Source organism: Carlito syrichta, unplaced genomic scaffold (genome assembly GCF_000164805.1).
Source record: "Carlito syrichta isolate Samal-C Ts95f unplaced genomic scaffold, Tarsius_syrichta-2.0.1 Scaffold309773, whole genome shotgun sequence".
NCBI classification, from domain to species: Eukaryota; Metazoa; Chordata; class Mammalia; order Primates; family Tarsiidae; genus Carlito; species Carlito syrichta.
Window position 1 is genome coordinate 191,926 of NW_007253869.1, and position 21,889 is coordinate 213,814.

General features: G+C 42.8%; 2 pseudogenes across 1 annotated transcript; one reads left to right on the forward strand and one right to left on the reverse strand.

Moving 5' to 3' along the window:
- Nucleotides 1–9,332: 9,332 nt before the first annotated feature.
- Nucleotides 9,333–16,195, reverse strand: LOC103270265 (annotated as a pseudogene).
- A 2,367-nt stretch (nucleotides 16,196–18,562) lies between these two features.
- LOC103270236 lies at nucleotides 18,563–19,661 on the forward strand (annotated as a pseudogene). Its single transcript, XR_002482525.1, has one exon. The product of XR_002482525.1 is annotated as a 60S acidic ribosomal protein P0 pseudogene (transcript).
- Nucleotides 19,662–21,889: the final 2,228 nt, after the last annotated feature.

Consider the following 21,889-nt stretch of genomic DNA (forward strand, 5'->3'; position numbering starts at 1 on the left):
AACTATGGACTCTGGATGATTATGATGAGTCAGTTCAGGTTCATCAATTGGAACAAATGCACCACTGCAGTGTGTGATGTTGATGGTGGGGGAGGTTGCACATATGTGGGGGCAGAGGGTATATAGGAACTCTTTGTATATTTCATTCAATTTTGCTTTGAATCCAAAACTGCTCTTTAAAAAGTCTATTTTTTTTAAACACAAAAGTTAAAAAAATTAAATGAGGGCCTTCTTTCAGGAATAAAGCAGTAAGTTCCTACCAGAAGACTCCCCCACATAAAATGATTACAAAATCAGGATATATACAAGAAGCAACTCCCTGAAGGCATTAGAAAGTGAATAGAAGACAGACTCTGACAGCAAGTACATCCTTGGAGGAGGGAAAAGATGAGCCGTACAAAATAAGCTCCTGCCTTTATGAGTTTTAGCCTAGGGCTAAGTGGAATCATCACAACAACCCACATGAAGAGGTAGGAACATGAGAAGAAAACCCAAAATATTTCCATATGGGGAAAGTAGAAAACTGAAGCTAGTAAAACCAACTACTAAAACGAATGTGAGAATCCCAGAAGTGAAAGAACCAAAGAGTTATTCCCAAATTCTGTCTTTGACTCACCCCTGAGCCCTGCGTGTTCAAACAGATTCAAAGCAGCTCAGCTATAGACAAAAGATCTGAACGGAGACCAGAGTTGCCACCAGAAAAAAAAGAGTTTATGGGTCAGGTCTAATCCAAATAATTGCATGCTAAAACGAATGATACAACACATCAGGAAAAAGTAACGGGACCCAGAACATCCACAACTTAAAATTAATAATGTTCAAAATACAATCCAGAATTAGTCAACATAAAAACACAAGAAGATGGAACACTTTTGGGGGGAGGTCATTTCATTATTTATTTATTTTTAAATTTTTATTTTATTATAGGAATATGAGGTACAAGTGAGGATTAACTGCATAAGTGGGCTACATGCAAGTAAAGTTTGGGCTTCTAACTGGCCCCCACTCCCCATGGTAATGAACCAAGTACCCTTTGTGTCGTCTCCTCCTCCCCTCCTCCTTCCCTTAGCAGTGTCTAGTGACTGCCGATTCCTCCCTTGTGCTAATGTGACGAATTTTCAAGGCCCACTTCGTAGTGAGAACATGCGATATTCAGATCTTTGTTTCTGTGATATTAATAGTTCACTTAGCATGATGGTCTCCAACTCCATCCAGTTTGTTGCAAAATTCATGATTTTGTTCCTCTTTATGGCTTTGTAATACTCCATTGTGTATATGTACCACATTTTTTTATCCAGTCTACTTTTTTTTTTTTGAGTTGGAGTCTCACTCAGTCACCCAGACTGGAGTGCAGTGGCCACTCTCAGCCACTGCAGCCTCGACCTGCTGGGCTCCGGCGATCCTCCTGCCTCAGCCTTCCAAGTAGCTGGAACTGCAGGCGCGCACTACCACGCCCAGCTAATTTTATTTGATTTATTGTAGAGATGAGGTCTCGTCAAGTTGCCCAGGTGGGGCTCAGGCAATTCACTCACTTCGGCCTCCCAAAGCACAGGATTACAGGCTGAGCCATAGAGCCCAGCTTATCCAGTCCACTTTCAATGGTCAGTCGGGTTGGTTCCATGTTTTTGCTATTGTGAATAGTGTGGCAATAAATATGCATGTGCAGGTGTCTTTTTGGTAGAATGATTTATGTTCCTCCGGGTATATTCTCAGAAAAGAGATTGATGTATTGTATGAAAAGTCAATTTTTAGTTCTTTTAGGAGTCATGGAACCAACCCTACTGCCCATTGGAAGTAGACTGGATAAAAAAATGTGATACATATACACAATGGAGAGTATTACACAGCCATAAAGAGGAACAAAATCATGGATTTTGCAACAAATTGGATGGAGTTGGAGACCATCATACTAAGTGATGGTCTCTGCTTTCCATAGAGGTTGGACTAGCTTGCGCTCCCACCGACAGTGTAGAGGCATTCCCTTTTCTCCATACCCATGCCATCATCTGTTGTTTTTTGACTTATTAATGATAGCCATCCTTACCAGAGTTAGGTGGTATCTCACTGTAGTTTTGATTTGCACTTCTTTGATGATTAGTGAGGCTGAGCATTTTTTTCATGTTTCATGTTGGCTACTTGTATGTCATCTTTTAAGAAGTGTCTGTTTATGTCCTTTGCCCATTTTTTAATGGGATTGTTTATTTTTTTCCTTTCACTTCATTTGAGTTCCTTATAGATTTTGGATTTTCGGCCTTTGTCAAATGCATAATTTGCAAGTATTTTTTCCCATTCTGTGGGTTGTTTCTTTACCCTCTTGATGTTTTTTGTTTTGTTTTGTTTTGCTGTGCAAAAGCTTTTCAGTTTGATGACATCTCACTTGTTTACCTTAACTTTTATGGCATTCGCTTTTGGGGACTTGGTCAAGAATTCATTGCCTACTCTGATGGGCATAAGGATGTTTCCCACATTTTCTTCTAGAATTCTTATAGTTTGAAGTTTTACATTTAGGTCTTTGATTCATTGTGTGTTGATTTTTGTATATGGTGTTAGGTAGGGGTCCAGTTTCATTCTTCTGTATGTGGTTAACCAGTTTTCCCAGCACCATTTGCGATTTCCTTTCCCCAGTGATTGTTATTGGTAGCTTTGTTAAAGGTGAGTTGGTTGGGAGATTGTGTTTTTGCTTCTGGAATCACTGTCCTGTTTCACTGGTCTATGAACCTATTCTTGTACCAATACCAGGCTGTTTCAGTTACTGTAGCCTTGTAATGCAGTTTAAAGTCTGGAAGTATGATACCTTCAATTTTTTTCCTTTGTTAAGGATTTTTTTGGCTATTCATGCTTTTTTTGTTTCCATGTGAATTTCTGTACTATCATTTCCAGGTCTGAAAAAAAATGACGTTGGTAACTTGATGAGTATTGCACTGAATCTATAGATTGCCTTGGGTAGGATGGACATCTTGACAATATTGATTCTTCCAGTCCATGAGCATGGAATGTTTTTCCATTTGTTTGTGTCTCCCCTGATTTATTTGAGCAGCGTTTTGTAATTCTCATTATGAAGGTCTTTCACTTTTCTGGTTAGGTGGATGCTAAGTTGTGTGTGTGTGTGTGTGTGTGTGTGTGTGTGTGTGTATGAGTGTGTGTGTGTGTGTGTGTCTATTGTGAATAGGACTATTGTATTTCTAAACACCTACTTGTTACCGGTGTTTAGAAATGCAACTGTCTTGCATGTTGATTATGCAACCCAAGACTTGACCAAAGTCATTTATCAGAGCAAGGCAACTTTTGACAGACTTCCTAGGGTTTGCAATGTATAGAATCTCATCATCCACAAAGAGGGATAGCTTGACTTTCTCTTTTCCTATTTGGATACCCCTGATTTCCTTCTCTTGCCTGATTGGTCTGGCTAGGACTTCCAGCACTATGTTGAGCAGGAGGGATGAGAGTGGGCAACCTTGTCTTGTTCCTGTTCTTAGAGGTAATGCTTATAGCTTCTGCCCATTGAGTAGAATGTTGGCTGTGGGTTTATTGTAGATGGCTCTTACTATTTTGAGGAATGTTCCTTCTATGCCTAGGTGCTCTAGGGCTTTTATCAAGAAGGGATGCTGAATTTTGTCAAATACTTTTTCTGTATCTAATGATATAATCATACGGTTCTTGGTTTTACATCTGTTAATGTGCTGAATTATATTTATGTTCTTGTGAATGTTAAACCAGCCCTGCATCCCAGGAATGAAGACCACCTGATCATGGTAGATTATCATTGAGATGTGTTGCTGAACTAGTACAACCTCTGTGGAAAACAGTATGGCGATTCCTAAAAGCTCTAAATATTGATCTCCCATATGACCCCGCAATCCCCCTACTGGGAATATACCCTGAAGAACTCAAATCACTCTATAAAAAAGATACCTGCACACATATGTTTATCGCAGCATTGTTCACAATAGCAAGAACCTGGAAGAAGTCATGCTGTCCATCAAAAGAGGACTGGATTAAAAAAATGTGGTACATATACATGATGGACTACTACGCAGCCATAGAAAAGAACAAAATCATGAATTCTGCAGCAACCTGGATGGAACTGGAGTCTATAATACTGAGTGATCTCTCACAGAAACAAAGATCTGAGTATCACATGTTCTCACTCATATAGTGGACCTTGAACATCCAATGTAATACTATAAGAAAATGACTGACAGTGGTGGGAAACTATGGGGCGGAAGGGGAAGAGAGATGGGATTAACGGCAGGGGATGAGGAGACACCTCTTATCAGCAAGGGTGCCTGAACGAAGCATATTTGTATACCTAACCCTTAACTGTATCCCACAATATGATAATAAAAAATATTGATTAAAAAAAAAGAAATTTTCAAATAAACTCTTAATCACTTGTAACTTGATAGGTCTTATGCTTTCATTCTCCTCTGTTTTGTTATTGTTATTTAATAAATATCAGCAAAAATGTTGTGTAGCAACCTGGGCTTTCGCAAATTAACATGTTTTAAGAGTATTTTTCTCATCTTGGTAGTCTATCCATTGTTGTAAGAGTATAAAGACATTTTCTCTGTTGTCGAAATATAGAAGGCAATCAACACTTAGCATGCTTTTTGTTTGCACTGAACTGAGTTGTCATACTTTTTGTTTGTACTGAACTGAAAACTTTCAGGTAAAGCTTTATATTTTGGTGTATAAATATTAAAAATCATAACTGATGAGTAAAAAAAAAGAGATGTGTTGTGGATCTGATTTGCTAGAATCATATTGAGAATTTATGTGTCTATGTTCATCAAGGAGATTGGTCTGTACTTCTCTTTTCTTGTGTCTTTACAAGGTTTGGGTATTAGTATGATGTTAGTTTCATAAAATGAGTTGTGGAGCATTCTATCTTTCTCGATTGCCTGGAATACTTTCAATAAGATTGGTATCAGCTTCTTATGAGTCTTGTAAGATTCAGCTGAGAAGCCATCTGGTCTGGGGCTTTTTTTGGGTGGGGAGATTTCTTATGACTGAGTCTATTTTCTGGACTGTCATTGGTCTGTTTATAGTCTTAATTTCTTCTTGTCTCAACCTTGGGAGGTTGTGTGATGTCAGAAAATTCTCCATTTTCTTTAGGTTTTCTAGTTTATTTGCATTCAGTTGTTCATAGTAATTTTGATAATCCTTTGCATTTCTTCAGGATCAGCTGTGTCTTTACCTTTCGCACTTCTAATTGTGTCTTTTTCTCTCTTGTTTTTAGTCAATCTAGCCAGGGATCTCTCTTATTTATCCTTTCCAAGAACCAGCTTTTTGTCTTATCGATCCTTTCTATGACATTTTTGTCTTCTATATTTTGCAATTGTGATTTTATCTTGGTGATCTGGATTCTTCTGCTGAAGTTAGGATTTAGATGATCCTGCCTTTCCAGCTCCCTTGGGTGTGATTTTAGACTGTTTACTTGTGATCTTTCTGTTTTCTTAATGTGTGTGTGCAATGCTATAAACTTTCCTCTTAACACTAATTTTGTGGTATCCCAGAGATTCTGATTTTATTTGTTTCTAGAAATCTTTTTATTTGTCTCAATTTCTGCATTGACCCAGAAGTTGTTAAATAGCATGTTGTTCAGTATCCATGTCTTTGTGTGTTTGAGGGGGGAATCTTGTTTTATTCCACTGTGATCTGAGGAGATGCATGGTATTATTTTGATCTTCTGAAATTTGTTCACACTTGATTTATGTCTCAGAATGTAATTGATCTTAGAGTCAGTTCCATGTGCTGATGAGTAGAATGCATACTCTGTAGCCGTAAGATGGAATGTTCTGTAGATGTCTGTTAAATCCCATTAGACTGAGCATCAGCTTAAGGTTTCAGATCTTGTTTGGTTTTTTTGCCTCAATGATCTATCTAGAGCTATTAGTGGGGTATTTAGCTCTCAAACTATGGTTGTGTGAGAATAAATATCCTCTCTTCATTTACTTAATGGTTGTTTTATAAAAGTTGATGTTTTTGTGTTGGGTGCATATATGTTTAAGATGGATATTTCTTCCTGGTAGATTGAGTCTTTTTTCATTATGCAGTGTCCTTCCATGTCCTTTTTAACTTTTGATGATTTGAAATCTGATTTGTCTGATATCAGAATAGTTACTCCTACTTTCTTTTGTTTTCTATTTGCCTGAAAGACCATTTGTCAGGCCCCAACTTTGAGCCTGTGGATGTCCTTTGCAGTGAGATGAATTTCCTGAGGTAGCAGATTGTTGGATCATGCTTCTTTATCCAGTTTGGCACTCTATGTCTCTTTAGTGGCACATTTAGTTCATTCACATTCAAATTGATTACTGAAATGTGAGAGTTTATCCTTGTCATAGGGCTCTAAGGGAGTTGCTTTGTTTCCTTTGGTATTCGGTGTGTTTTCATTTTTGTGAGTGCTCTGTATGTTGACTCTGTGCTTTTCCTGTACTTTTTGTGATGGGTATGACCATTCTTTTTTTTCCTCCTGTGTTTAACACCTTCTTAAGCATCTCCTAAAGTGCTGATCTGGAGGTGGCACATTCTTTTAGGATAATTGGATGTCTGGAAAGGATTTTAATTCTCTGCCAGCTTGGCAGGTATGAAATTCTTAGCTAAAATTGCTTATCTTTAAGAACATTAAAGATTGGAGTACAATCCCTTCTGACTTGTACTGTTTCTGCAGATAAGTCTGGAGCAATTCTGATGAGTCTCCCCTGGTAGGTAGGCTGACCTTTCTCTCTTGTTGCCTTAAGGATTTTTTCTTTCATGCTTACTTTGTGGTAGCAGATTACTATGTGTCTTAGGGGCTGTCTGCTCATGTGATACCCTCTTGAGGTTCTCTGAATCTCTTGTGATTGAATAGTCACCTCTCTAGCAAGATGTGGAAAGTTTTATTGAGTGATCTCATGGAATGTTTTTTCCATGGTGTTCTCAGTTTTCCTTTCTGCTTCAGGGATACCAATTAGGTGTAGATTTGGCTTTGTTACATAGTCCCACATCTCTTGGAGACTTGGCTTCTTCTTTTTGAGCTTTTTTTCTATGTTTTTTGCCAGACTGGGTTAATTCCATGTTTTGGTCTTCAAGCTCTGAGATTCTTTCCTCTGCCTGGTTGATCCCAATCCCTATGTTTGCTACTTTGTGTTAGATTTTCAGAATACAGTTCTTCATTTCCATTATTTCAGAATAGGCTTTTCTGAAATTGGTCAACTCCACTTTTACTTCCTGTACAATTTTGGTAAGTTTTGCTTCTAGTTTCTCTTGGTTCTGTTTGTTCATTTTAGCTATCCTGGTTCTGAGTTCTGTGACTGTCATCTGGGGAAGGCCATTCAGGGTGATTTTCATTGTTTGTGCTCTGATAGTTGCTTTTTCAGATGCTATCTCTAGCACTCTGAAGGTTGCCTATATTTTTTGTTGATTTTTCCTCATTTGTGACAGCTCCCTCTTCCCTCTCTGTAATTCCTTTTGATATTATTGCTCTGAAACTAGTCACTGACCCTGTATTCTAGGACCCTTTCTGTGGTTCAGTCAGTGAGAGAGAAAGGAGCATTCACTTCTGCTCCTTGCTCTACCCTATGGCAGGTTTCTCAACTGTAGCAGCCCCTGCTGCTAGCACTCCACAGAGGGTGGGTGGGGGGATCGGCTTCCTTGCCTGCTGTCTGCAGTTTGTAGCCCAGAAACCTTCCACTGAGAAAGGCTATGGGTGTCTTTTGCATTGCTCTCTCCCTGTTCAAGTCCACACTCTGGTCTTGAAAAAGAGAAATTTTCCTGCCATGAGGGAGGGAGCAGAGGATCCACTCTGTAGGCAGGGCTTGGAAGTCATTCTTCCTGATCTGTCTGGGAAGATGAACCAGGCACCAGCAAGGTTCACTCCGCAACTGGGCTTTCCTTGTCTGAGATCCAGCTGCCTTACTCACTGGCAGAAACCATACTCATGGCTGCTGACTCAGTAGATGTTTGTTTGTTTTTCCCCATTCTGCTTGGGGTCCAGTTGCCTGCCACTGTACTCTAATCAGGACTCTTCCCACATGGGACTGACAACTCATGCATGGCTGGCAGGGAGTGATTGAAGCCCAAATCATGTTAGGTACACTCACCCACCCTTGTTCACTGGGCAGGGCTTCAGTTCCTGTGTGAGTCTGGAGCATAGCAGGGATGGGCACCTGGATTCCCACACTGCCATTGTTTTCTGATCTCTATGTGTTCAAAGAGACCTTTGCTGGGTGCGGGGTGCTTCACCCATCCAAAGGTGTTCAGGATGTCTTCATCTATCAACAGCTTGGTCTTTACTCTGTGCCTTGCTTGGCAAGAGCAATGCTGGTCTGCTGCTCCACAGTGGCCGTCTTGGATACTACCTCAAGGAATACATTATTAAGAGAAAGGAGAATCAACTGATTCTAACCCTGAGATTAACCAAATGTTGAAACAAACAGACAAAGATTGCAAAGCAACTATTACAAGTATCCTAAGTAAAGTTTTTTAAAGGTTACTCACAATGAATGAAAAAATATAAGATCTCAGCAAATAATTTTTTAAACAAAAATTCCATTCCTGTTTACCTTAGAAAAATGAAATGCCCACAAAAAGACTTCAACATGAATATTCTTAGGTGTTATAAAAAACAAAAACTGGAAACAACTCAAGTGTCCATCAACTGGTGAACTAATTAACATATTGCAGTATATTTACACAAAGGAATATTGCTCAGAAATATAATAGTAGGAACTACTGATATATGTAACAACAAAAAAATGATCCTCAAAACATTATGCTGGGCAAAAGAAGCCAGACATCAGGAGTATGTATAAACTATAAGATTAATTTATATAACATTCTAGAAAAAAACAAATCTATAGTGACAGAATGAAGTTCACTGACCAAACCCAACTGGAAGCAAGAAGTAAAGGGACTGTGGAAGCATTCTGACAGGTCAGCCTCCCAGGGCACAGAGAATAGACAGGTATAAAGAGGGTATCTAGAGAGAGAATAGAAAATAGTCAGCCCAATTTACAATATCGTGGGCAAGAAATGAAGGAAAAGAGGGAGGGGTAGAAAGTCTAGGGTTGAGAGACAGTGATAAGGGAAGGGACTAAGCAAAGCATGAGACTTCTAGGCCAAGGGGACTGTTCATATATCACTAGCCAAACAGAAGTGAGCCCCATATTAGACGTTTCCAAACACTTTTATTTCCAAATGCAAAGTTTCAAATACTTTGCCTTCCTTCTCATTTCCTGAACACATTTCTTTACATGACTCTGAACCATAAGAATACCCTATACTCCCTGCTTCCGTATTTTCCATAAAACCCCCCATTTTCCACCAAGGACTCTCTTAGCCATACACTCTCTTCACAGCTTAGGGGAGTAGCTGGCCACCACAATGTTCTCTCCAGTGATATAGCTGGCATCTGAAGAGTACAGGAAGGACATGATCCCTGCACATTCCTCTGGCTCCCCATACCTGATGGGAAGAGAGTAGAGCTAAGGTCACAGCTTTTGCAATATTGAGCTCTGATCTCAGGTTCTGCTGTCCCAGAAGAGGGCCCAGCACTGACCCAATAGACCAATACGTCACCAGGCTTCACAGAAGGTTGTGGGTGGCCCTTATCTGTCCTACACTCCCCAGTCCAGGACTGTGTTGTCTTCAGATTTCAGAAAAAGAAACAGCTGGTAGACTGGAAGACCAGGGATCTGACTTGTCTTGAAATTGAACTTTTTTCTCCAAATAGACACAGACCACTAAAACCTCAAATCCCACCCACCGCTGCAATCCACGGATCTTGTTAAAACTCGGTTGCAAATGTGACAATGTCTTCTCCTGAGGAAAGATTTCAGAGTCAATGTTAGGCAGAAGGACTGTGGGTGGAGGTGAGGGTTGAGAAAAGCATCATGGCCAACCAATGCCTCTGTGGGAGGATGACCCTGTTTGGGCAAGAGGGGTGAGGCAGGACTCTGGTCTGCGCTCCACAAGGGATAGAGATCCCCATTCTTCTGCAGGACAGAGAGAAGCTGTCAGTCCCAAAGGCCGCAGGGCAGATCCTCTGAGTGACGAGCCTGGGTTAGGGCTAGCTTCTTAGGGATGAGAATGTGCAGGTCTCTGTGGGGATCCTGGCCAGGACAGAGACCTGTAGAACCATGGGGCAGGGGTGGGAACAGGAGACGCATATAATCCTCACCACTTCTATAACATCAGTCTTGATTACTCCTGGCACCAGGCAGTTCACTCGGATGACTTTTGGAGCCAGCTCCATAGCCAGAGACTTAGAGAGGACCAACAATGCTATTTTGCTGGGGTTGTAGACCCCCAGCTTCTGAAAAGCAACAGGAAATAGATGAAGTGGATAGACATTGGAAGGAAGGACTATTACCTGAACAATCATAGTTGTAACTCTGGGTCACAGACTAAGAAGATATGCCTAATTCTAGAACCAAACTAAAATTTCTTCCCCCACCTCTCACCACCCTACAATGGTTTTCAAGGAGTGAAATTCTGAGGTGGAGGGGCTTCTCTAGGCTTAAGGAAATGTCATTAGGTTGCTGACATTATGTGTGTCCAAGCTTGACGCAGAGACAGTTGCCCTGTGCTTTTGGACATTGAGTCAGGAAACTGGAATTAGGAGACCCAGGGCCCAGTCATGCAAACTTTCCATGCTAACCATGGGCAAATGGCTTAATGTCCTTGAGTTTTAGAGATGTTATGGCAAAGTGAGATTATAATCCCGCGTCTGTAACTGTCATGGTGTCATGCTGGTGTTACACATCTTAATTCCATCTTAGCTGGGATCAACAGTCTGTTCTCCCACATTCCACTGCAGAGCCTCACAAGAAATCAAATTCCACTGCCCATCACCCAGCCCCACCCAGATGGTTGATACTCACTGGCATTGGTACTTAAGCCACCATAGATGAGACCAGAACCACTAAGCTTCTCCTGTGAGGAAAGAAGGGATGAGATAAAAGTTGAGCTCAATAAAGAGACCAGATGAGCCAGGAGACTACTGTCATGCTACAAGGAAACCAGCTCAGGGTTCAAGGTGAAAAGCGCAAAGGGCTAGGGAACTATTTGGAACACTGGGATGAATCTGGACCAATAAATTAGTGGGCAACTAAGGTCACTGCTGGTGTTAATGACACCCAATAAGCATAGCCAGAGTGGTATCCCTTAGGCGGGATTCCAAAACTGAGAGGAAGCATTCCCGGAGAGCTGAGCTCAAGTAATGCTCATGTATCATAGAGACCCCTGTGAGGTCAGGGTATCACTCACAAATCCCAGCCTGGCCTGCCCCAGGTCACAGAAAAACCAGGCTCTGCAGGGGAAGGTGAGGAGGAGTGAACCCACTGCGCCTCTGATCAAAAGGAAAACTGATGAGATGGCCCACAGAAGAGGGCAAGAGTTAGGAAAACAGAGCTGGGGACTCCAGATTACTTTACTCTGGATCTTTCACCCTGCAGCTGCCACTACATGGGCAGCATTCCTGTCACTCCCTGAGTTGAAAGAAGCAAGGACCGGCAAAGGTCCCTTGAGGATCTGGAAGACAGGTCCTGTTCCTCCCCCAGCAAGTGTTTCTCTTTATCAAAATTATCACATCCCATGAGGAAGAAGGTAGGTCTGGAAACAGAAACATTTCCCAAAGGACACACCTGCCATCTCCCCCATCATTCTCCACTTCTTGAGTCCTACCTCAAGTGCTTCCTAAGGGGTAGAAAAGACCCATGCATGTAGACCCCAATGCCCACTAGCCCCTTTCATGCCCTCACACTCTGTTCTCTATGTGGGGCAGCAGCTGGCTCAACAGCAGGGCCGGGGCTTTCACATTCACACCTAGGCTCTGGAATCAGAAAGAATACAGAGATGGAGAGAGGAAAGAGACAGTCTGTCCAATGCCTACTCTCAGCGGTCCCTTGGAGACCTGTGGCCAGGGTAGGAATGAAGCCCCATGACCATGACAAGGGCCAGGACACAGTTCCTCTACTACGTATAAAGGAGAGGGACTCTAAGGGTACATGTAGGACTCTGTGGTCCCTGTCTTGCCCAGGTCATAGGGGAACCACCAATAATCTGTAGTTTGGGGGACCCTCTCAACATCAGGCCCCAACAACCTCTCCCCAGTCAAGACTACCCTCCAGAGAGGAGCGGTTGGGAAACATAGGTTAGGGGAAAGAAACCAGGATAATTAGTATTAGTGACTGCCGTTAAGTAGGTATGGGTGAGAGAAAGGGAATCCACATCCAGCACTTAGTCTATGTTAGGAAATGTTCAGAACCAGGATTTTCTCTTTTTTAACCAGAAGAAGCTGAGTGTAGCTGCAAGGTGAGGAGGAGAAATTGAAAGGTGAGTCTGGAAGGCCATGGAATGTGAGTGGGGCAGGTTCCACCAGGAGAGGGGAGAGGTGATAAACGAGAAGAAGACTCCCTAAGGAGGGATTGGTTCACCCATATCACAGGACCCATTCTCTGCCAACAAGGTCAGGAGGCTAGGACCAGGACTGAGCCCTCTCAGGGGGCCCATCAAGGCAGGGGGTATGCAGAGGCAGCAGGAACCCTGGGAATGCTCCGTGGACTGCATCTGGGACAGTGGGCCTGGGCTGGGGTCCCCTGTCTCAGCTGTGTCTGTGAAGAGGGGAAATATCTCTGTGACAGCCTAGAAGGGCCAGGTGGAACAGCTAGAATGAAGGAACCAGAGTGGGTGCCAGTGAGTCCAGACTGTGATAACCTTAGAAGCCTGAGCCAGGAGAGAGGATTTTTGCCATGGGCAGACCTGGAAATCTTCTCTAGTATCTCAGGTGTTTGTAGCAGTGACCAGCACAAGGGAGTCCATGTAGAGGAGGCTGCTGAAGCCTGGTCTAGGCTAGGCTTTGTCAATGCCTGTTGAACTTACTAATGGGCAGCTTGCCCCACATGAGTCCCAGTCCCCACCCACCAGAATCAGTACTGAAGGTGGTATAAGGGAGCTTAGAGACCCTGTGACACGTGCGTTCGTGCAAAAAATGCATACAGAGAGCCACAAAGAATGTGTAGGATCCTACTCCCAGTCCTCACCTTGTCCCAGATCTGCTCACTGGCTCCCAGCGTGCTCCCTACTAAGGAATTGACTCCTGCCACACACACCAGGAAGTCAACTCCCCCACGATGCTCCAGAGCCTATGGAGGTAATGGCAGAGGATGTGGATGAAGAAATGGAGAAAAGATGGTGACGACCCAGAGCAAAGTAACTAATCTCTGTCTGAGGCCATCCCGGAGCCATCCCTAGAGAAGAGGCAGGCCCTGGCGTTCGGAAGTTGAGTGAAATATTTTTTTCTCACCTCCTTGGAGGCATCTATTCCTGCCCCTGCTAGATGCCTGATTGATACCTAGGCCTCCATCGGTCCAGATCTGCACTCACCCTTTGCATTTCTAATCAATTCCTTCACACTTCTCCTTTTACTCTGGAAATCCTCCTCCTTGGCCTGACACACGAAGAGCCTATTCTCTACAAGAGGCAGCTGCAATTGCACATTATTTCAGATTTTGCCTCACGACTCACCTTTTCCAGGATAGTCATATATGAAAAGCTCTTATTCCAGAGGCTGCTCTAGTGGTTTCACCGACCAACACCTGGGATGCACTAGAGCTGTGCTCTCCAGCTTTAACACATAACACAGATAACTCAGGGATCTTGTTGAAACTAGACTCCATTCAGCAACTCTGGCAAGATCTGAGGTCCCAGGCTTCCAGCAAGCTCTCAGGTAACCCAGCGGCTGGTCATCAGACCACCCTTCGATTAACCTGGCTGTAGTCTAGACCACGTGAGTTTCCTCCTACCAGGAACATCTCTTCTTGGACACATCTGGTTGTCCATTTGCTTTATCCCCTGGGAAGGCCCCTGTCCTGGGCTACACATGTTGTTGACCTTGATACTATTGCTAGGGACCCCAACTTCCTCCTGTCAATCAGGGCTGGATCAGTAGACCCCCTGCTTCTCCTCCTTCCACTTCCTGGCCCCTTACCTTGGTAACCAGCTGTTCCCGATCCTCGGCCTTCCCCACATGACACACAGTGCCCGTCACACTCAGCCCCTCTCCATGCAAGGTGGCCATGGCCCGGTCCACGTTCTGCTGCTTCCGGCTACTGACAACCACATGGACCCTGTCCTTGGCCAGACACCTGGCGATGGCAAGACCAATCCTGCAGGCAGAGATGGAGTGATGGCTTCAGCCCTCTCCATGCTCCTCCTGGAAGCCTGATGGTGACACACACATTGAGTTCCCTGGTGTAGCCCAAGAGCTACTTCCAAATCCTTCTGATCAGGGAAGAGGAATTTTGGGTGCCTAATACTTATCAGGCCTTCACAAAGGCTACCCTATTTAATTCTCACAACTTTATGTATAATAATCATATTTCATAGATAGGGAAATATTCATATTAATCTTGTTAATGGAGCTTTTTAAAAATCATGCCTCGGCCATGCATGGTGGCTCAAGCCTGTAATCCCAGTACTTTGGGAGGCTGAGGCAAGAGGATTTCCTGAGCTTAGGGATTCAAGACAACCCTGGGCAACTTGGCAAGACCCCATCTCTACAGTTAAAAAAAAAATTAGCTGGGTGTGGTGCTGCATGCCTATAGTTCCAGCTACTTGGAAGGCTGAGGAAGAAGAATTGCCTGAGCCCAGTAGGTCAGGTTGCGGTGGCTATGAGTGTGCCACTGCACTCCAGCCTGGGTGACAGAGTGAGAGTCCAACTCAAAAAAAAAGTCATGTTTCATCAAAACGGTTATAAACTTGCTGGTACCCAGCCTACATTGTAGAGAATCTTTTTAACTGCTCAGTATTTTATCCCTTGGTTCTAGCCAGAGGTCTCTGGTATAAATTACACTTTTCTAAGCTTAACAGCTTCCCTCTGCTCTGTAGTTGAAAAACTTTTATGCCTAAGAACATGTTCCCTCTCTACATTTTTTTACTTTAAGGAGGTCTGAAGCACTTTTGGTGGGACAGGTTAACCCCCGTGATAGAGCAAAAGGCACATTTTCTCTACCTTGTAGAAACTATCAGGGGAGCTTGGAACTTTTTAATGTATTCATTTATTAAAAAGGCTGGACCTCAGGAACACACCCAAAGGCTTAAAACATCATGGGGATCTGGGAAGTCTAGAATGATTAAACAGTTATGAAATGTAATGGTCTAGATTGGTGATGTCATAGGTCATGAAAGGTCAAAAGGAAGATGGTGCCCCTAAATCTCTGAGCTGGTCATGAGATGTTGTTCTGCCCATTCTTCTGGTGCCAGTGGACATTTTGTAGTCAAAGAAACCTCTGATTCTGAGACGCAAAAAGGTCTCAGGCTTCTGCCTATAGACCAGGGTCCTAAAAGACCACAGTCACATGGCAATGAAGGATGGAAATAGAGGGATATTCTGGTGGAAATAAGTTAGATATCTTAGGGTTACCCAGCCAGAAAGAGGCAGAAACTAGATTCAAGTACAGCTCTCATTGACTCTGAAGGAGCTGGTTTTCCAATTACATCATTCTTAGAGCCCAGAAACCAAATATTTTAGGGAAAGATACTGAGATTTGGAGTTAATTATATATTCCAGAGCTGTGTTATGAGATGGGGGCATCAGACAAAGATATGAGACAGGCATTGACTACAGAACCCATTCTGGGATGGAGACGCTGACATCTTCTAGTCGTGAGTCAGCTAGGGACTCCCATTCACTCACCTTTTTGTGGACCCAGTGATGACAGCACTCTGTCAACCAGGGTACTACTCTTATCCACTCTTTGGCTGAACGTTTTTGCTGAGAGAGGGACCGAGGGGCAATGAAGACTCTTAAAGGCACATGACATAGTCCTCAACATCACTGTCACCTTCTGGCCTTCCTCCTTCTGGACCTAAATCTAAGGAAGAGTTTGAGAAGACAATCACATTATGGAACACATTAGGACCTGTGTCTCCATGCATTTTCCAGACACTTCACTGAAAATTGACAAGTGGTCCCACCATCCTCCAAACTTACCAGGAAAGTACAGGGCTGGTCTTGTCCTTTCCGTGACCTATTCCCCAGAAGGAATTTCCCACCATAGTGAGCCACACCACAACAGCATATGCCTGAGTGGTACTTGTCTGACTCAACACCATACCCCCAAACAAGAAATATCTCTTACTATATTCTTCTTAGAGTCACCCTTGTACCCTCCACATTCATCATTTCAGCACTGAACTTGCTCCTTCTCAACATCTCTAGTTTCTGACCTTTCCCCAGTCTGCTACAACCTACTCTTGCTTCAACTCCTCACATAAAGCAACAGCAATGGCCCCCACATCAGTTACTAAACTTGTCAATATTTCTGACAGGCAAGTTGCTTTTCCACATTTCAAATGACTCTCATCCAACTTTAGATAAAGTCTGGCCATTCCCTTCTGATTCCAAAAACTTTTATCAGGCTTCTACCCTCACCTCCTTCTGACCCCCACATCATACTATCTAGCTCACCTGCCCAAAGAGTCCATGGTATTTTGTGTCATTGCAATTCCATCAACAACACATATCTGAAACAACTTTCTCTCAACCCACCCCTTTCATCTCAGATCCTCTCACCACCTGATGAGGAAACCGAAGAACAATAATTTATCTTAGGTTGTGTATCCTAAGAGGCATATTATGAAGCAAGTCATTTTTTTGGAGTTGGTCCTGGGAAGCAATGTTAGAAGAGTAGAGGAAGTGAGATGGAAGAGAAGATAGTCCATGAAAGGTGTGTGAGCCAGACATGGTGGCTCAAGTCTGAAATCCCAGTACTTTGGGAAGCCAAGGTAAGAGTATTGCCTGAGCTCAGGGACTCAAGACCAGCCTGGTCTTATCTCTAGTGAGACCTTATCTCTACAATAAATTAAAAGTTAGCCAGGCATAGTAGCGTGCACCTGTAGTTCCAGCTACTTGGAAGGCTGAGGTAGAAGAATCGCCTGAGCCCAGCAGGTGGAGGTTGCAGTAGCCATGAGCATGCCACTGCATTCTTGCCTGGATGACAGAGTGAGGTTCCAACTTAAAAAAAAGGTGTATGATCAGACAGGTTACCTCTATGGACATTGAAGTTCAATCTGCTGAGGAACTCCAAGCAACTTTTTCAAATTTCAGAGTTATCCCAAGGGAACTGGGGACTTAAGGTGATCCACCATCCAAGTTTCCCTGCATGCCAGGAAACCAGGAGAGTTGTTCACCTTCATAGGGTGTATTTCCACCTTCTGTCAGGCATTGTTTGATGGCTGCTGCTGATCAGCATGAGCTCCTTAGCACCACCAGCCTACCCTACCTGTGCACAGAGTGGGCTCTGGGAACCAAAAAACACATGAGAAAGTCACAGGGCATGCTATTGGAAGTCAGGCTGATGTATACAGAAAGGCAAGTGTTGAGGAGACTTAGGCAGGATACCAATAGCATCTGCTGCATAGTTCACATTTATCATTATGTCCTAGGCACAGTGCTATGCACTCTACAGAATTTTTTTTCATTTAGTAGTCATTATATCCTTGTGAGGTAGTCAGTGTTATTATCCACAGTGAGGCAAGTAGAACTAGAACAGAAGCACAAAGATTGTTCAATTGTTCAATCTCTCACAACCAGTGAAAAGCTAGGGTTCATACCCAGGTTTACTGAATATAAAATCTGCAGTTTTAGTATCTAAGTTATACTGATTCTCTGACTCCTCTCAGGGAGGGGCTACTTGCTCTGAGCCCACAGAACTTTTATATTTGTCCTGGCTACCCTCAAACTTCACCTGGATTTAATAGTGATCAAGATCACATGATATTGACAGAAAGATAGACATATAGATAAATTAAACAGAGTGGAAAACCTAGAAACAGACCCACACAAATATGGAAAACTGACTTTTGGCAAAGGTGCAAGAGCAATCCAATGAAGAAGGATACTTTTTTCCAAAAAAGTGATACTGGAGCAATTGGGGGAAAAATGAACTTCAAGCTAAACCTCATACTCATACCAAAAAAAAAAAAAAAGGGGGGGGATCATAGATTTAGATGTAAAACTGTAAAACCTTTGACAGAAAATATCAGACAAAATCTTTAGAAACTAGGGCTAGAGGAAGAGTTCTTAGACATGGCACCAAAAACATGATCCATAAAATAAGATTATCAATAGATTGGACTTCATCAAAATTTTAAATGTTTGCTCTGTGAAAGACCCTATGAGAGAATGAAAAGACAAGATATAGACTGGTAGAAAATATTTGCAAACCACATATGACAAATGATTCATATCTAGAATATATAAAGAATCCTCAAACTCAACAGTAAAAATGCAATTCAACTAGAAAGTAAAAAGAAAACAAAATTTTTTTTTAAAACTTGAACATTAACCAGAGGACATATCCATGGCAAATAAGCACAGGAAAATATGTTTGATGTCATTTTCCATGAGTGAAATGCACATTTAAACCACAGTGAGATATCCCTATTTGTCTATTAGAACAACTAAAATAATAAAAATAATATACCAAATGGGGGTGAGAATGTGGGGAAACTGGATTTCTCATACACTGTTGGTGGGAACATAATGTGGTACAACCACTCTAAGAAATAGTTTGGGCCTCTCACCAGGCATTCTCATGTGAGTGACATCGTCTTTAAACCCTGCGTGGCAATCCCTGACGCACCACCGTGATGCCCAGGGAAGACAGGGCGACCTGGAAGTCCAACTACTTCCTTAAGATCATCCAACTTTTGGATGACTACCCAAAATGCTTCACTGTGGGCGCAGACAACGTGGGCTCCAAGCAGATGCAGCAGATCCCCATGTCCCTCCGAGGGAAGGCTGTGGTGCTGATGGGCAAGAACACCATGATGCGCAAGGCCATCCGAGGGCATCTGGAAAACAACCCAGCTCTGGAGAAACTGTTGCCTCATATCCGGGGGAATGTAGGCTTTGTGTTCACCAAGGAGGGCCTCACTGAGATCCGGGACATGCTGCTGGCCAACAAGGTGCCAGCTGCTGCCCGTGCTGGGGCCATTGTCCCATGTGAAGTCACTGTACCAGCCCAGGACACTGGTCTGGGGCCTGAGAAGACCTCCTTCTTCCAGGCTTTAGGTATCACCACTAAAATCTCCAGAGGCACCATTGAAATCCTGAGTGATGTGCAGTTGATTAAGACTGGAGACAAAGTGGGAGACAGTGAAGCCACACTGCTGAACATGCTGAAAATCTCCCCATTCTCCTTTGGGTTGATCATCCAGCAGGTGTTCGACAACGGCAGCATCTACAACCCTGAAGTGCTTGACATCACAGAGGACGCTCTGCACTCTCGCTTCCTGGAGGGTGTCCGCAATGTTGCCGGTGTTTGTCTGCAGATTGGTTATCCAACTATTGCATCAGTACCCCATTCTATTATCAATGGGTACAAACGAGTCCTGGCTCTGTCTGTGGAGACTGAATACACCTACCCACTTGCTGAAAAGTTAAGGCCTTCTTGGCTGATCCATCTGCCTTTGTGGCTGCTGCCCCTCTGGCTGCTGCTGCCCCTGCTGCCCCTGCAGATCCGGCCAAGTTTGAAGCCAAGGAAGAGTCGGAGGAGTCGGATGAGGATATGGGATTTGGTCTCTTTGACTAATCAGAAAGCAACCAACTCAGCCAGCTTTATTTGCAAAGCAAGGAAATAAAGGCTACTTCTCTTAAAAAAAGGAAAAAAAAAGAAAAGAAATAGTTTGGCGGTTTCTTTTAAGAAATAAACATACGTTCACCATATGGTCTAGTAATTGTATGCCTGGGGCATTTATCCCAAAGAAATGAGAACATATGTTCACCCAAAATCATGTACATAATGTTTATTGTACCTTCGTTTGTACATATTAACTAAACTGGAAATGATTCAAATGTCTTTCAATGGATGGATGGTTAAGCAAACTGTGATACATCCATCCCATGGACTACTACACAACAACTGTAGTATCATACAAAAATATATTTAGTCTTTAACCCTGGTTCCTTGGCACAGAACTCCTAAAGTGCTTGGAATTTTCTGAGTGGTAGAAGTGTCTTTTGTTATTCATAAGGAACCCCTTTCATCATACCTGAGTTTATATTAATGCGGTGATTGCTGGAGGAAACCCTAGATGGCCTCAGGATAGAAAAATTGAAACCTTCAGCTCCACCTACTGACCTTCATGGAGCTAAAGACTGAACTCTATAAAAACTCATGAACAATGAGGTTCAGAGAGCTTCCAGGCTAGTGAACACATTGAGGTACTAAGACGGTGGCGCACGCACACACACACACACACACACACACACACACACACACACACACACACTCCATACCTTGCCTGTGCATCTATTCAGTTTGGCTGTTTTTGAGTTTATTCTTTATAATAAACCCATAAGCATAAGTAAAGTGCTTTCCTGGGTTCTGTGAGCCATTCTAGCAAGTTATCGAACCTGAAGAGGGAGTTGTAAGAATACCTGATTTATGATTTATAGCAGGTTGGTCAGAAGCATGGGTGATGTGGGACTTGTGACTGACATCCGAACTGAGGGCAATCTGTGGAGACTGAAACATGAACCTACAGACTCCGATGCCAACTCCAACTCAAGTCAGAATTGAACTGTTGACACCCAGCACATGTCAGAGAATTGGTTGGCATGAGAAAACACTCCAGAGCAATGGTAAAAGAAAGCCAAAATACTGATATGTACAACAATTTGGATGGATCTTAAGAGAATTATGCCAAGTAAAAAAGTTGATTCCACGTGGTTACATGCAGTATGATTCCATTAAAACAGCATTTTCAAAATGATAAAATTATGGATATGTAGAAAAGATTTGAGGTTGCCAGAGGTTAGGACTGGGTTGAGGGGAGACAGATGAGTGTGGCTGTTAAGAGGTAGCATGAGATATCTTTGTGGTGATGGTACAGTTCAGTATCTCAATTATGGTGGTGGCAACACAAATCGACATATGATAAAATGTCCAGAACTCACACACACATGAGTGCATGTAAAACTGATGAATCTGAATGTTTGTGGATTGTATCAATATCAATTTCATGGTTTTGATAATGAATTATTATGGAAGATGTTATTGTGAAATATGGATAATGGGTACATGAGACCTCTCTGTACTATTTTTGTAACTTTCTCTGAATCCAAAATTGTTTTAAACTAAAATTCTTTATATTTTTTTAGAGACAGGCTCTCATTCTATTGCCCAAGCTGAAGTACAGTGGCATGGTCTTGGCTCACTGCTGCCTCAACCCCCTGGGCTCAAGCAATCCTCCTGCCTCCACCACCCAGCTAGGTGGGACTAAAGGCGTGCACCATCACATCTGACTATTTTTTTTTTTTGTAGAGATGGGGTCTTGCTTGGTAAACCTCCCAAAGTCCTGGGATTACAAGTGCAAGCCAACACATCCAGCCTAAACTAAAAGCTCTTTTTGCTGTTTGTTTTGTTTTTTTAAGAAATTCACCTAGCTGTGACTGGTAGAATACAAACAGCCTAAGAGCTATAAAAGAACAAAACGCAATTTCATTAGGCAGGGTCTTTTTACATTTCTAGGATCACTTTAAAGCAATTGTTTATTAAAGCACACATCTACACCATGGTATTTACTCCTGCCTCTTAATAAGTAAGGCATATCATTAGTCTTTGTGATTTCACAAGTAGTACTTGGGAACAGAGCTTAGAAATAGGCACAGTTTAACTCTTGAGACATACAGGAACAAAAAATACCCTTCCCAAGATATCAGATCTCACTTTAAGGACAGAGTGATAGCCCAGGGATGGAGGAGGTGAGAAAGGGTCTGTGAAGAAAATTAGTTGGAGCTTGAGGTTAGAACAGTCTCTGTTTTGGTAACAGTGCTGAGAAACATTAGGCATCAGCGTCTTCAGGCCCAGAGTTCAGTGAGACTCTGGAATAGATAGAGCAG